General features: G+C 53.5%; 1 protein-coding gene across 12 annotated transcripts in view; it reads right to left on the bottom strand.

The window, feature by feature from the left end:
- The window catches only part of WNK2 (WNK lysine deficient protein kinase 2), a 153,649-nt gene that overhangs the window by 129,004 nt on the left and 9,246 nt on the right, over positions 1-15,399 (bottom strand). Inside the window, exon 1 of one of the 12 annotated variants that reach the window (XM_033857817.2) lies at positions 11,029-11,157. The exons of the other annotated variants lie outside the window; for them this stretch is intronic. The gene's annotated coding sequence lies outside the window, so the exon portion shown is untranslated. Of the gene's footprint in view, positions 1-11,028; positions 11,158-15,399 lie in introns of those variants that run through there. 12 annotated transcript variants of the gene reach the window in all.

The following is a 15,399-nucleotide window of genomic DNA, read 5'->3' as shown; positions in this document are numbered from 1 at the left end:
ACAAGAGGACCCAAATATTATAGTTATTAGACACAGACTATAAAATCCTAATTAGTGTGGTCCAGAAAATAGATAGTGAGACAGATAATTTCACCAGAACTAAAATCTATGGAACAGGAATCAAATGGAAGCTAAAACCAAGAAATGAACCTGGGAACTCAATATATGGGTTTAACAGCAGGTTAGACACAGCTAAAGACAGGATCAGCAAACTGGAAAATACGTGAGTACAAAGTATACAGAGTGTAACATGGAGGCAAATGGATGGACAATACAAGAAAGAGGATTTTGAAAAACTCATAGAACACAGTGAAAAGGTCCAACCTATGCATAAATGGGGTTCTGGAACAAGAGGGCATAAAGAATGGAACAAAAGGAATATGTATAAAATAACAGCCCGAAGTTTTCCAAAACTGAAACAAGACATCCAGACATTGATTCAGTAAGTACTATAAACCCTAACCAGGTTAAATACAAGGAAAATCACACCAGGGCACATTGCAGCAAAACAAACCTCCTGCAAATTCAAACACACAGGAAAATCTTAGACACAATATCACAAAAGGCGGGCAGGGGTGGGTAGATGAAATTCCACATCCCAAGACCCCTGCCTTGCCCAGGATGTGGCAGAAGTTCTAGTTCATACCAGGCTTTAATAACCAAGGATACATTGTTGTAGTCTCTAGCTGGACTACTAAAAAACTTAGAAAAGAATGCATAACAAACTTTCTAAGTACAAACTCTAAACTGCCCAAAGCCCAGAGCTCTACGATTGGTTCGTCCAATAACAAGGCAGACACACCTGAAACCACACCTCAGTTGTTAAAATTACCACTATGTGGATACACAAGTATGCAATGAAATAATGACCAAAAATTACAAATACACAGTGAAATGAAGTAAAATGAAATGACAGGTGAAATAAGCACACCACCCCAATTATCCTGCTCTCTGTCACCCTCCATCCTGCCCTCCTGGGTTATCCAGCCCTACAGCCCAGGTCTCCCCAGGGCGTACCTGCAAAAGACAACCATCTTTGTGGCCCCAGTAACCTATGGGACGATGGTATGGTCTTCCCAAGATCAGAACAGAATCCCAAATCCAATGCAGAGCTAGTGCTCAGTGGGGCACTAGCTCCTTTCTGTAGGAGGGTTTGCTCCCCGGGGGATGGTAAAGCCACCTCCCCATTTCACGACCAAGACGTAGAGATGCCACGTCTGGCATCCCACAGGGGCTTCTCTGCCTCCACCTGTTATGTCTCACCTCCAACAGCTGGAAAGGCTCCTGAGGCCCAGGAGCGAAACTCTGAGGTCTGACACCCTGTGAACTCAGGGTCGGGAAAGCTGGTGTCAGTGAGTCTCTCTCCTTGTCACTTACACCCTGATGGGTGAAGAAATGCCTCCAGCTCCTCCACACCTGTATCTACCTCTCCCTCAGGCAAACATTTACCAACAGCCATGACCTGCTGTGCAGCCACACGCTGGGCTCACTAAGGTGACCTTAAGACAAGACCCCTGCCTTTGGTGCTCAACCCTATGAGCCATGCAAGTCGGTGCTGCCCCCATTTTACAGAAGAGGAAGCTGAGGCTCAGAGAAGCTCAACACCTCCACAAGCAGCAGGTCAGAACGCGACACCCAGCCAGCCTGGCTCCCATTGCCTCCAGGTGTGTGCGGGCTCCTGGGAACATGGTTGACATGGGTGAAGCATGGCTGCAGAAGACGGGCAGATCTCAGAGTAGGATGCACACATTGCTCCAGGTGGGGAGGCCTGAAAGAACCCAGGATGCATGCACAAGCAGAAAGCAGGGTGAGTTCCCGAAGTTCACCCTCCAGCTCACCCTTCCCAGGGCTGCTCTGCAGATAACCAAGTCCTGCTCATACCCCTTCCCAGACAGCCTGCCACAGTCAGCACCCAGGCTGTGGCGGGCGTCATAGCCACCAGCACAGGATCATGTGGCACCTGGCCTCCCCCACACCCATCCCAGCTGCACTCACTCCAGAGTCTCTTTACCCGGCCCCAGGAGCACAAACAGCTCCACCTCCCCCAGACCCCTGGTTCTCCCCAAATACACAGGCAGGAACATCACAGTGTGGAGAGACGGCAGGGAGAGGTGGGGATGCCACTCCCCATGAGGGACAGTGCCCAGAGCAGTCAGCACGTCAGCCACCTGGCCACGGGGCCTGCCCACCCAGGTACATGGGTCAGAGCCCTGACTCTACCCAACTCCACCATCCTCACAGCACAAGCACAACCCCCCTCCCCACCAGAGCCCAGAGCCTTGAGAAAGTGACAGAGCTCTTCAGTGACCTTCAGCACCCTTCACTCCTCATACCACACGTGGGCTCCTCCCTTGCTGTGCCGCAAGGCACCCACAACTCCCTAGGTCAGGGCCAGGGCTTAGGCATCACGTGACCCACATGAACCAGCCCCATCGGCTTCCTTGCCACTGACATGGGGAACCTCCTTGTGTGGTTCGGCAGCACAGGAAATGCCTAAGACCGGTGTAGATACTCGGCCAGTGTAAACTCATTCGCTCACGGCCTTCTCTGCCGGGGTCACCATCATCTCGTAACTCTTTGCAACCATCCTCCCTCTGACCCCTGACCCAGGAAGAAGCCTGGCGGAGGGTACCCTGCAAGGCCACTGGGCAGTGGTGACCCCAATGCTCATAGCACCCTCACTAGACTACCAGAGGCAGGTGCCTGCCCGAGGCCACACAGCCGGACGCTCAGCTCCCTGCAACGCAGGATTTGTTGCCTCTGCCGGGCACAGCTGTCTCCTCTGAGCTGCTCCTCCTCAGCAACGCACCCCAAACCCTATGTCTGAGCAGCCAGGCAAGTGCTGAGCACAGCCCGACTGCACGTGTGTGAAGGCGCACACGCAAAAGGACACGGGTAGGAGCGGCAGAGACACATGCAGGAGCAAGTGCTTACACTTGGACCAGTGACAGGAGTCAGGTGTTTCTCCCCCGTAAAAAGCTATTTCCTCTACTGTATTTAAAATATTTCTCAGAGAATACAGCATAAGAGAGTGGCAGATAATGTTAACACAAAAACTCCATTTTCAGTTGCTCATGCCAGCAGGCGCCGCAATCCAGGAAGCGCACCCACAGCCTGTCTCGAGCCCTGCAGCTCCCACCTGGGACTCTCACTCTTGTGCTCCCCCCCCCAGGGAAGTCATCCAAAACCACGATGCCTGTGTGTGTGTCTGGAATTCTTCACTGGATGGTTATTTATAATTTCGAGAAATAACCAGACATCCCAGGACAGGCGTGGCAGCGGTGATGTGGGTCATGTGGTCCACAGAGCAGTTACAAACCCCGATTACTGAGGAAAGTGGTGAGGCAGGTAAGGGTGAAAAGCACCAGGCTGGGATTTCATAAAATTCACACAGTGAGAACAAAACAGCCAATGAGAATGGGGGCTGCATTCAGGGAGGAGGGCACAGGGACTTTTTTCTTCCTTCCCTCTGTTTCCCCCATTCTCTGCGATCTGCTGAACTTCATGAAACTAAAAACAAAAAGCACTCACCAGCTACACCCCTGGACCATGTTCTGGGCAGTAGCAATGCTTACTTTTACTGCAAGGCTATTTTCCTCCCTAGAGTGAGGTTACCATGGCGTTTACTTCAAATGCTCCCTTTGGCATCTGTTCTATAAACGGCTTTGGGTTTGCGCCGAACGCACTCACTGGAGACAGAATTCCTAATTCTGTAAAACCCACAAATGCTGAATGCTTCTTCCTGTTGAGCTCCATCTCCTCCAGGGGGCAAAGAAGAGGGACCAGTCCAATCCCCCTGAGTGTGCATTGAGCACTTACTGTGTGTTGCTTAATGGGAGACGAGACCGTCTGCGGAAGCTGGGGGGAACTAGGGTCCTGCCTGTCAGGGACGGCAACTGAGGTCCCCCCAGAGATCTGGGCAGGTCTGACCTTGGGCAGGTCTGCACTTGGGAGTTTATTTGAGAAGATAAAGTACAGCAGACTCCTGATAGTAATTCAGGGTGGGATGACGTTTGTTAGTCTACTTTTCTGTCCTATTTGTAATTTCCATGATGATAAGTCAGCAATAACAATTGGGATGTTCTGGCCCTCAGTCAGTACCAGTGGCCTTGCCTCTGATTTGGATGCCCAGGGCATGACCTTTCCAGGGAGACCTGGGCAGGCATGGGCATCATGGGCAACGCCATGGCCCCCTGCAAGCTGTCATCACCCCCACTTGGAAGATGAAGAGATGATGGGTCAGCGAGCAGCTCTTAGTCACCCTGGGGTGCAGCACACCCAAGCCACCTCCCCAACAAGGAAACCAGGAGAGGGGGCTGGACTCCCTCCCCGAGGGGCCACAGCTCCCCACCAATGGCAGCAGATGCACTGTGGACCATCCTCAGTGACTGTTCGTCAAGGGCAGGCCCGGCACACGTCAACCCCAGCACTGGCTCACGGGAAGACCTGTCCACCCCATCAGCCATGTGGCCACCAGCCTCCCTGGCATCCCAATCAAGGACACCTGGGAACCCACAGCCCCCAGCCACAATGTCAGGGTGTACCAGGGCCAGACAGGGCAGATCCCATGCCCCTGGGGTCTCCTGGGCATCCCAGTAGCAACCCCGGCAAGGGGTGAATTTGTGTCAGGGCAGGTGCCACACATTGGGGTCACCTATAATCGCAGCTGTCAAGACCAGGGTAACGGAGGGGTACAGTCCAAGCCCCCAAAGAAACGATGGAAGAAGCTGACCCCAGATATCATGCCATCCATGGGCCTTGGGGGGACAGGAAGACGTCTCAGAAGGAGATGTCTAGCAGAAGTGCCCAAAACCACCCTGGTGGGATCAGTATCCTCATCTGTAAAATGGGCCCTGGGCAGCATCACAGGAACTTGCTGCATTAGGCTCCACACAGGGCCAGGGCTGGGTTGGTGCCCCAAAAGCAAATGCCCCGGGTACTCCCAGCGAGCTATTATCATGACCACTGGCTCAGGCCCAAGGCTGAGGGGCTTCAGTCAAACCACTTCACATGTCCAGGCTCACCCCTGGGTTTCTCCTGTTGTCCAGAGTCACTGCCTAAAGCCCCCAGTACAATCTGTGGACCCCATGATCTACGGCCCCAGAGGCTGCTCAAAGGAGCCAGCATCTCTGAGTGAGTCTACAGGATCCCACGGGGAAGGGCCTGCATCTACACAACCACAGGGTGGCTCTCAGGCCCAGTGCCCCCCAGTGCAAAGGCCTCCTTGAATGCTGCCCCCAGCTCTGTCTGTGTAGTGCTCACTCAGAGAGTAAAAGTCAAAACCAAAGATAAAATAAAAATCTCTCTGCAGTGCCAAAAATACCTCCCCATGGGATGAGGAGGCAGGCACCGGTTTCCACAGCAGCAACTGTTGCTATGGATACAGGGCTCCTGCCAGAAAGCGGTGGGGACAGAGATGGGGCAGGGGGACTAGTGGGGGAAGGGAATACAGCAATGGGATATCGGGGGACGGAGATGGGGTGGAAGAACAGAGAGGTACCAGCAGGGGGCAGGAGAGACAGGCTGGTCAGCTGGAGGGAGGGACCTGGCCAACCCTGGCCCTCATGCCCCCCATCACTGGTAAAGCTGATGTGCAAATACAGACTTTGGGGAGGGAGGTCGCTAAACAGTAATACTTGTACCAGAACGGAAGGAGGAAAACAGGATCTCCCACAAATGTGAACGCTTTTCTAATTTGAGCGCAACAAGTCCAACATATTCCCCCAGAGAGCCTTGATTCCTACTATTCACTGACTTGTCTCACCTAAAACTGTTACCTCCTATGGGCTGAGTTTACTCTCGGCCTGTAGTGAGCAGCAGGACGGCCCTCCAGGAGGGAGCCCGAGGGAATGGCCATAGGACAGCTGGCCGTGGCCTCTCCTGCACTCCCTCTCTCCCTGCCATGGAGACCCCAGCCCTGGGAGATCCCACCTGGCAGGTAAGTTCCCCTCAGCTCTGTGACGGGCAGATGGGGGCACATGTGCCACCAGCCCCAGAGCCAGGTCCTGGGCAGGAGCTTTTAGAATAGAACCCTAAGGGCCCAGAGGTTCCCCACTGTGCACAGGCTTCCGTTCACAACTCTCCCCAGAGGCCTCCCTACCCCTCCGTGGGGCCACAGGCTGTTCATCACATGTCACAGTTGGAGGCTTCACTACTTTCTGCCTCCCCCAGCAGTGATGTGAGCCAGGAGGCTGCCTGCATGGACAGGTCCCCAGGAAGGGGCCACGGCCACTCTCTGTCTCTACTGCTCCCACCACCTCACATGCAGCTGTCAGGCCCGTGTCCCTGAACCCTGTTTTCACATCAGCCCCCAAGAGCCTGCAACAGCCCCTCATACCCATTGACCAGGTTATGACACCGCCGGCGGCTCCAGCACTCAGGCCAGACACATCTCTCCACAAGCCAGCTGTCCCCCTACACCCAACTGGGGGAGCACGGTCCAGAGGCACCACCAGTGGCTCCACCCACAGCCCATAAACCCCCTGACACTCCTCCCACAGGCAGCCTCTCCTGGCCTGCTGGGTGTCCAGCCCCGAGCTGTGCTCTGTCCACCAGGAGGCAGGCTGGCTACCTTCCTGTCACTGCTGTACAAGCTGCCACCACTACAGCCCAAACAGCACACATTCTCCCAAAGTTCTGGGGGGCCAGAAGCGAGAAGGCAGACTCATGGGCAGAGTCAAGGTGTCACAAATCTCCCTGCTTCCTTCTGGGGTTCCATGGAGAATCCATCCCCTTGTCCAGCCGGTAGAGGTCACCATGTTCCTCACCTCATGGCTCCTTCCTCCGTCTTCTGTAGTCATGTCTCCGTAGGACCCTCCTGCCCCCTCTTATAAAGGACCCAAGTGATGACCCTGGGTCCACCTGGATAATCCAGGATCATCTCCCACCTCAGGGTCCTCAATCCAACTGCATCTGCAAAGTCCCTCTAACCACATAGGTGGCATATTCAGAGGTTAGGGTATAAGGCCGTGGACGCCTCCATCATCTAGCTTCCCACACCCCTTCCTGGCCCACCTGACCCTGGGCCTGGACCCAGCAGCCACCTACTTCAGGCTGCCTTCCAACCTTCTCTGGGGCCGGCTGTCACCCAGCTTCACACCTGATGTTGTGGCAGCAATGCCATCTTTTTTAATTCATCTTTCCCCTCTCAAAATGAAGAAGGAAGCCCCACGTGGGCCCTCTTTCATCTACATCCCGACTATCACTGCCCACACAGGCGCCATCTGTCCACGTTGCCATGCCTGTGTCCCCTCCTGGCCACCCACCTTCCTCTGGGCCACATCCCGCCCACCAGGCCCAGTGCCCTCACTCCAGCTTCATGTCACAAGCCAGGTTCAGCAACGTGTGCGCAAGGCCCCCGAAAGTGCCCCCGACCTGAGTCAGACTGGCTGGCCCCCTTCCCACAACGCCCAGGAAAGGCCCTTCCAGGTCCGGCAGTGGGGCCTCCAGGCTTGCCCCGCCCCAGCAAGACTGTGGGTACTCTGAGTGGCCGACAGGAATCCCAAGCAAAGGCAGCCCAGGGCAGTGGAGGACATCTCCAGCAAGCACAGCCTTCATGGGCCTCAGAGAAGAGCCAGCCTCCTGGGGCAGCAACCCAGGACTCAATGAGAAACGTAAGCACACACGTTAGCACGGGGCCTCAGTGAGCTTTCAGGAAATTGCTGTAGCTGTTATCACGACCGTTAATAATTATACTCAGAGGCAAGGCCCTTTGAAACCTTCATAATTCAACCTCCACCAAACTACACCTACCCTTCTCTCTGCCCACAGTAGTTTCCTTCCTCCAAAGAGAAAACCCAGCAGAAACCCTTTGTTGAAAGGCCATCAGCCATGGAACACCTGCCTGGAACACCCACCCCCTCCCCAGGAGCACAGAGGCCCACTGACAGTTCCTACCCCGCCCAAGGAGAAAGGCTTCACCGCCTGGTAGGGCGGTGGCCCTGACTCCAGAGCCCTGGAGGCCTGCTCCCCTTCGGCAAGGCTGCCTCAAAGGGCCTGTCTTTCCCACAGAGGCGCCCACGGGGCAGGCAGGCCTCTTCTCTGGCACACAAACCCAAGATGACAGACACAAATGCACACCAAGGCCAGCAAGGCCTGATGGGGCTTCTTCACCGCACACGCAACCTGCATAAGCCACAGCCAGTGGTGGGGAAGCCAGAGTCAGGTGCCACTGCTGCCACATGCAGGCCACAAGGGAAGGACTATGGAAGCAGGGCCACGGGGGCAGGGTCATGGGGGCAGGACCACAGGAGCAGGGTCATGGGGGCAGGGCCACGGGGGCAGGCATGCAATGACAGCCATGACAGCCCAGCTAAGCCCACCAGGGCCTGACAGTACTGGCCAGCCACAGACCCCTCTGCTATAAGTCTGGCACCTGTGCCAAACCCTGGTCCCCCGGCTCTTCTGCGCTCCTCCCCAGGACCTGTGGCCAGGGGTTTGTCCCAAGTCACATCTGAAGGGCAAGATCCCACTGTGACCTCTGGCCTGGCCAGCCCCACTCACAGAGGCCCAGCCTGGCTCCAGGTGGAAAGCTGGCTACGCTGCCTCCGCTCTGTCTTGCCAGATCAAGGACACAAAGGGCCTGCCTCAAAAATGCATCTATAAAGCTCTCCAGGAAGCAGCCAGCAGGGCCAGAACGTTCCAGAGTCACCATCTTGCTCCCCTCCAGGAACAGAGCAGGGCTTTGTCTTTTATTATCACCGTCATCAAATATTTACAGAGGCTGACAGACATCTCAGGCAGGGCAGCCGTGAGCCAAACACCACACTTCCCAGGACAGGCGGAGGTGCAGGCGAGTAGGCAGGGCAGCCAGAGGGGTGAGGTTTCCTGCAGGGCAGCCACTGCTCTCTCCGACTGGAGCAAACATGCCCACCCTGGGTCTGGGTCCTTGTTGTCTGGACACAGAACCCAGAGCAGGCTGCCTCTATGCTGTCCCCACTGCAAGAAGTACACAGGAACAGGCTGAAGGGCTCTCCACACTCAGGACTCAAGAGCAAGGGAGTGAGCGGGCACCCATTCCAGCCCAGGCAAGCAGGGGCCTAGAGCTGCCAAGGACAGGCAGAGAGCAGCCCCGGACCCCCACGCCCACCTTAGCCTCCTCCCTCCAATCCGTTACAGTCCAGACTGGAAACTACCCAAGTCTGTCCATGGATCGACAGGCAGACCGTGAACACCTACACGGTAGAAAAGGGACCGACGGCCGATCGGTGCAGCCAGGGCTGAGTCCCAAAGGGCATACTGACATGTGTGGGCAGCAGACACAGAAGGCTGAACACACACTGTGTGATCTCCGTGCAGGCAATTCTAGGGCAGGCAGGCGATCTACAGGACGGTAGGCGGGCAACAGGACCCGGGGCCGGGGTTACAGGGAATGTCTGCCTCTGCCAGCTAGGGCTCACGACGCACTGACCTGCTCTGTAGGCTCCAGCAGTTTGACCGCCACGATAATAAAGCAACGCCCCTCTACTGTTTAGCATTTTATTTTCCTTTACTTTCAAAGAATACCATCTATCCCTCTCTTCCTAAAAACTCTTTCACTGTTTATTTTCATCTGCTTTTGCTTCATTTTATTTCTAACTGATAGCTTTTAATGTGTTTTGCCATTGTCCCTAAACTCATCCTGTCCTCTTCCTCTGAAGTATGCCTAGCTGAGTTTATTCACTTCCAGTGTCCTCTTTAACCTTCTTTTCACAAACAGCAAACGCAGTCATCTGTGCGTACCTCCTCTCAGGCTGAGCCGGGTCTGCGGCCACAGCAACCAGACCCCAGCACGGGCAGACCACCTGAGGGCCCCAAAACCCACACCAGTCCTGTATGTATCCCGGGGTGCTATCCAGGGGATGTTAACCTCCAACTTGCAAAAGCAGCTAAGCAAGATGGGAGAGGGCAGGCAAGCCCTTCTGAGGCTGGGCCCCAAACGCCAGGAGACAGTATAGGTGGGGAAGGTGGATCCGCTGGCATCTAAAGGCCAAGAATCCCACTCACAGTCAGGGCCACCAATGCCTGGGAACACCCTTGCCTCTACCACCCCCAGGAACCAGCCCCCCCGTGTGACTCCAAATCACTCACAGCACCACACCTGTGCTAACAGAGAAGCCTCAGTGTTCTCCATCACCCCCTGGTTAAACCAGAACCCCCAGCCGCCCAGCCTGGCCACCCAAGACACCAAGAGCCAGCCACCCTCCCCACACAACACAGCCCCTACCCCTCTCCACGAAATGGCTCCTCCCCAACTGATAACCTTCTCCCCACGTGGTGGCTCCAAGTTCAGGACCACTCAGCACACACACAAGGCCCACAGCCCAGAGTCCTCACCCAGAACGCTCAGAGGCCGCTATCATGGGGCAGAACCACCCCAATCAAACGTCCCTAGGGAAATGTCTGGAAGCTTGTCAAAGCACAGACAGCCACCACTGAGGGCAGCTTTTGTCCCCCTAGGAGCCCAACAGTCCAGGTGACCAGGCCAAGACCTACAGCATGCAGGGTGGGGGCAACCATCCCAAGCAAAAGCTAGAGCAGATCGTTCACATATGTCATAGGTCTAGTGCATAGCCAGGGAGAGGCGGGGGTGCTGCTTGGGTCCCCAGGGCCCGAGAATGTGCAGACATCGAGACTGTTCCATAGGGTCCCCTAGAACCAGCCCACTCTGCCTGTGGCTGTGGCCATCCAGACCCAGACCTTTGGGAACATGCTTCCAACTGGGAACACAGGATGGCCCCAAAGACCTAAGAGGATGCAGGGGGTCTTTCAACAGTGGCAGGGGACCCTCGCAATGCTGATAACCAACAACCCTGCAGTCCCCTTAAGTCAATTACTGCTATTGCACAAAAACACTTGAGGATGGAGTATTTCCAAAATCCAAGCACACGTGGGCCCCCACCACACCCAGGAAGGCACCTGGTGACTGCACCCCTGCCCTGCTCCCCATCCAGTCTCCTCCACCCTTCAAGCTTTCAATGTTCTTCCAAAAAAGCCAAATTTACTCTCCTTCTTGAAACTCTTAATTAGAGAGAAGAAATGCCACAGAACCTGTCAAGGTAGGTGTCAGCGGATTGCTGCCGGCCAATGCAGCAAAAGGACTTCCTGGCTTGAAGACACAGCCCAACAGCCAGCTCCTTCTGGAGGACCACAGCAGCACGCAGGCTGAGAAGCTGCATCCCACAGGGTGCAAGGGGAAGCACCCTGACGTGTCTGGCCCCAGTCTGGAGATGACAGGAACATGCAAAAACCCGGGCCCAGCTGTGGGCAGGGCTGGGTGTGAGCCCACCCTGAACTCACCCCCAGGGGAAAGCGGAGGCTCGTGGATCCAGTCATCCCAGTGGTGGGCTCTCACCACAGCTCAGGGAGGTGGGAGCTGCAGGCCACGTGGTGATTCACCATCACTGCACACGTTAGCACAAATGCTACAATTATGACTTTGCAAAATACCCAGAACATAAAAAAGAGACAAGAAGGGCATGTACCAAAGTGAAAACAGCTACGTCAGAGGAAAAAGATTTGAGGCAGTTTTTTCTTTTTCAGGTTTCAGCATCTGTCATGTCCGTCACCCTAACCGTAACTTAGGTAGCTTGAAACGTCCCCCCCAAAACCCCACAGTGGCCTCCCCATCCATCGTCCGCCACCCCCTCCATCCTCACAACCCCCACTCATTGGAGGAGGTCCAGGGCTAGCACGTTGGGGGGAGGGATTGTTCTAGATTAAAACTGACACGACAACCAAATGCAATGCATGACTCCTGACTGGATCCTGGCTCCAAACAGGAAAACCATCAGGAAGGCGCAGTCCACGTCAGACGTGTGGCTGACAGCACCCAAGTTAGATCTGAGTGTGACACTGAGCTATGGTTTTGTAGGAAAACGTCCTCACTCCTATATGAGATGTGTGCTGAAGTTTTCAGGGCCAGAATAAAACATATGCAGAGGTACAGAGATAAAGCAAATGTGGCAAAATGTTTACAGCTGGTAACTCCAATTTTCCCATCCATGTTTTTCAAAATAAAAAGTTTGTGGAAAAGTGTAAACTGGATTGCTGGCAGAGAGGAGAAAGCTCAGAGAAAGAGGAAAGAGGAGAGGGTAGGGCCAGTGGGTAGACAGCTAGGAGGCCATGTCACAGGGTCCCAGCCACAGACTCCTGGAGGTGAGAGGTGGAAGGAGCAGGGCATGGCAGCCCCTGGAGGCACCTAGAAGCAGTAGGGTATGTGGGTTGTTCTGTTCGGAAGACAGGCCCGGGTGGAAGAGGGCCTCATCAAACATGGGCACCAATCAGATCTTGGAGGGATGAGGTAATGAGCACCAATAAGATCTTGGGGGGATAAAGTAACCAAGACAGACACAGGCAGGCACCCCTCGCACTCGCCCACTGCCTGCCACCCCTGTCTACCAACAAAACCCACTGTGCCCAGCCCCAGGGAATAGATCATAACCCATCTATGCCATCAAGCCTTTCCCAGATGCTCTTGCAGCTAAGGGAGACCACACAATCTCATTGTAACCAGAAAAACCAAAGAGGCTTACTGGTAAACGTTTTCCTTTATGGATTAAAATATGGACACCTTACCTAACCTCCACCTAACCACCTGCTTGCTTCCTGTCTTCAAATATGGTTGTGATGCCTGGAACTATGGCAGCCTTTCTGCCACCATGAGGCGACAAGACTGGGGACAAATCCAACAAGGCTGAGGAAAGCAGAAGAGAAAGAGGGACAGCACCTTTCTCCCTGCCAACATTGCTGAGTCACTAGGGCCCTGGACAGGCATCCCCAGATTTCAGATTCTGGGGACGATCAAAAGTCTGCACTGCTTAGCCACACTTGGTTTGCAGCTAAGAATTTTCCCAGCTTATCCACTCCTGAGAAAGCACACAGACAGCCAGGAAAGCAGGAGGCCTGGGGGAAAAAGTGGACATCAGGAGGACAGGTCCTTCCAGGCAGCTTCTGGCCTGAGACAGGTAGGGAGTCTTCTCAAGGGCAAGGCCAGCTTTCCATGTCTAGATCCAAGTGCTGACAACAGCACCACCAATAAGTGAGATGGGAACCCCCATGTCTGCAATGTCTGCAACGCAGCCAAGACATGCCATGGGAACATTGGAACTCTATGTTCCAATGTTGGAACTGTTGGAACTCTACCAACAGTCAGCCAACACTCCTCGGAGCCCATCCTGGTCCCATGAGATCTTCGCAAAACTAAAGAAAAGGGGGAAGGGGTGCAAGGCCTCCCACACCCTGTCAAGAGCTTCACAACACAGCGAGTATTTTAAAGGCTCTGAGAAGTCCCACAACAGCAATTCATGCTTGACCCAGCACTCTTCAAGCCTATTTAGTAACACCCCTTTCCAAAGCAACCCTCTGAACACACATGCAAAATGACAATGCAGGGGAGAAGCAGGAAGCGTGCCACCAGCTGCTGTCTCTCTGTGTGAGCTTGGATGTGAGCCACCTTCCCTGAGTCTCCTTCTCATCTATGAAAACAGAGTCCCAAAACTTCTCTAAGTGGTTCTGAGGACCTGATAAACTCACACATGGGTCCAGACATCCAAGAAAGCCCTCACCATACCAGGCTTCTTTCCTGCCCTCCTGCCCATGGCCAGCTGACAGCCTCCTGCCACGGAGGCCCCCGAAGCCAAGCCAGGACAGCCCTGTGCAAACCACCAGAACTTGGGGGCACCAAGCCTCGCCCAGCACCGCTCTCTACTCCACTGGCTCCTCTGCCCATGTGCCTGGGCAGGGCTCATGCCATGCCATCTTTAATTTCTGGAGCCACCATAGAGAGACCCCACTCCTGAACACCTGAGAAATACGCCCAGCTCAAGGGCTGACCAGCCTGGGTCCTCAGGGAGGTGGCGCTTTAGGGGGACCACTGTCCAGTCCTCCTGACTTGTGCCATGAAGACCGCTTGGCACAGAAGCCCCTGGAAGCAGATGCTCAGGGAGCCCACAATCCAGGGCCACCTCTCTATGGCCAAGGATGCTCTGCCCAGACTGCAGCCTCCCCCCAGAGCACGGCTGGGCAGGGCTTTCTGGAAAACCCCTCCAAGAGGACCGGAACACAAAGCACAAAGACAGGAATGGACCCCAAACCAGATCCTCTCCTTGCAAACCAATAAATTGCATTAAGAGACACTCTAGAAACAAATAAAAAGATAAATTTTAAAAGCAGTGATGGGACTTCCCTGGTGACGCAGTGGTTAACAATCTACCTGCCAGTGCAGGGGACACGGGTTCGATCCCTGGTCCGGGAAGATCCCACGTGCCGCAGAGCAACTAAGCCCATGCGCCACAACTACTGAGCCTGCTCTCTAGAGCCCATGAGCCACAACTACTGAGCCCATGTGACACAACTACTGAAGCCCACGTGCCTAGAGCCCGTGCTCTGCAACAAGAGAAGCCACCGCAATGAGAAGCCCACGCACCGCAACAAAGAGTAGCCCCTGCTCACCGCAACTAGAGAAAGCCTGCACGCAGCAAGGAAGACCCAACACAGCCAAACATACATACATACGTAAATAACTTTATATTTAAAATATATAACTAAATAAAAATAAAAGCTGTGACACTTAGTAACTATAGCTGTATTTATAAAATACATGGGGAAACAAGAACTTGAAGGTAATGTGCAAAAATAGTAAGTAGTTATATTCACTTGAATTATGAGTAGTTTTTTCATTTCTGCATACTTCTTTAATGTAGCTGTTATGCTGCTTTGTTTTGCTTTTTAATTAATGAACTACTTTTTTAAAAGAAGTTCTCGGCTTACAGAAAGATTGAGCAGAAAGTACAGAGTTCCCTTGTACTCCCTCACACCTGCACACAGTTTTCCCTATTATTAATATCTTGCATTGGTGTGGTACTTTGTTATAACTGGCATGCCAATATTGATATTATTATTAACTAAAGTCATTGTTTATATTATGGTTCTCTCTTGGTGTTGCACATTCTATGGGTTTGGACAAATTTATAATGACATGTATCCATCATTATAGTATCACACAGAATAGTTTCACTGCCCTAAAAATCCTCTGTGCTCTACCTATTCATCAGTCCCTCCCCACTAACCCCTGGCAATTACTGATCTTTTAACTGTCTCCACAGTTTTGCCTTTTCCAGAATGTCATATAGTTGGAATCATACAGTATGCAGTCTTTTCAGATTGGCGTCTTTCACTTACTAATGTGCATTTAAGGTTCTTCCGTATCTTCACATTGTTTGAAAGTTCATTTCTTTTTAGCGCTGAATAATATTCCACTGCCTGGATGTACTACAGTTTATCTGTTCAACTACTGAAGGATATCTTGGTTACTTCCAAGTTTTGGCAATTATGAATAAAGCTGCTATAAACATCTGTGTGCGGGTTTTTGTGCGGACATAAATTTTCAACTTATTTGGGTAAATACCAAGGAGCACGATT

This window comes from Tursiops truncatus, chromosome 6 (assembly GCF_011762595.2).
Source record: "Tursiops truncatus isolate mTurTru1 chromosome 6, mTurTru1.mat.Y, whole genome shotgun sequence".
Lineage (NCBI taxonomy): Eukaryota > Metazoa > Chordata > Mammalia > Artiodactyla > Delphinidae > Tursiops > Tursiops truncatus.
The sequence above is the reverse complement of the archived record's forward strand: the minus strand, read 5'-3'. Positions and strand labels throughout refer to the sequence as shown.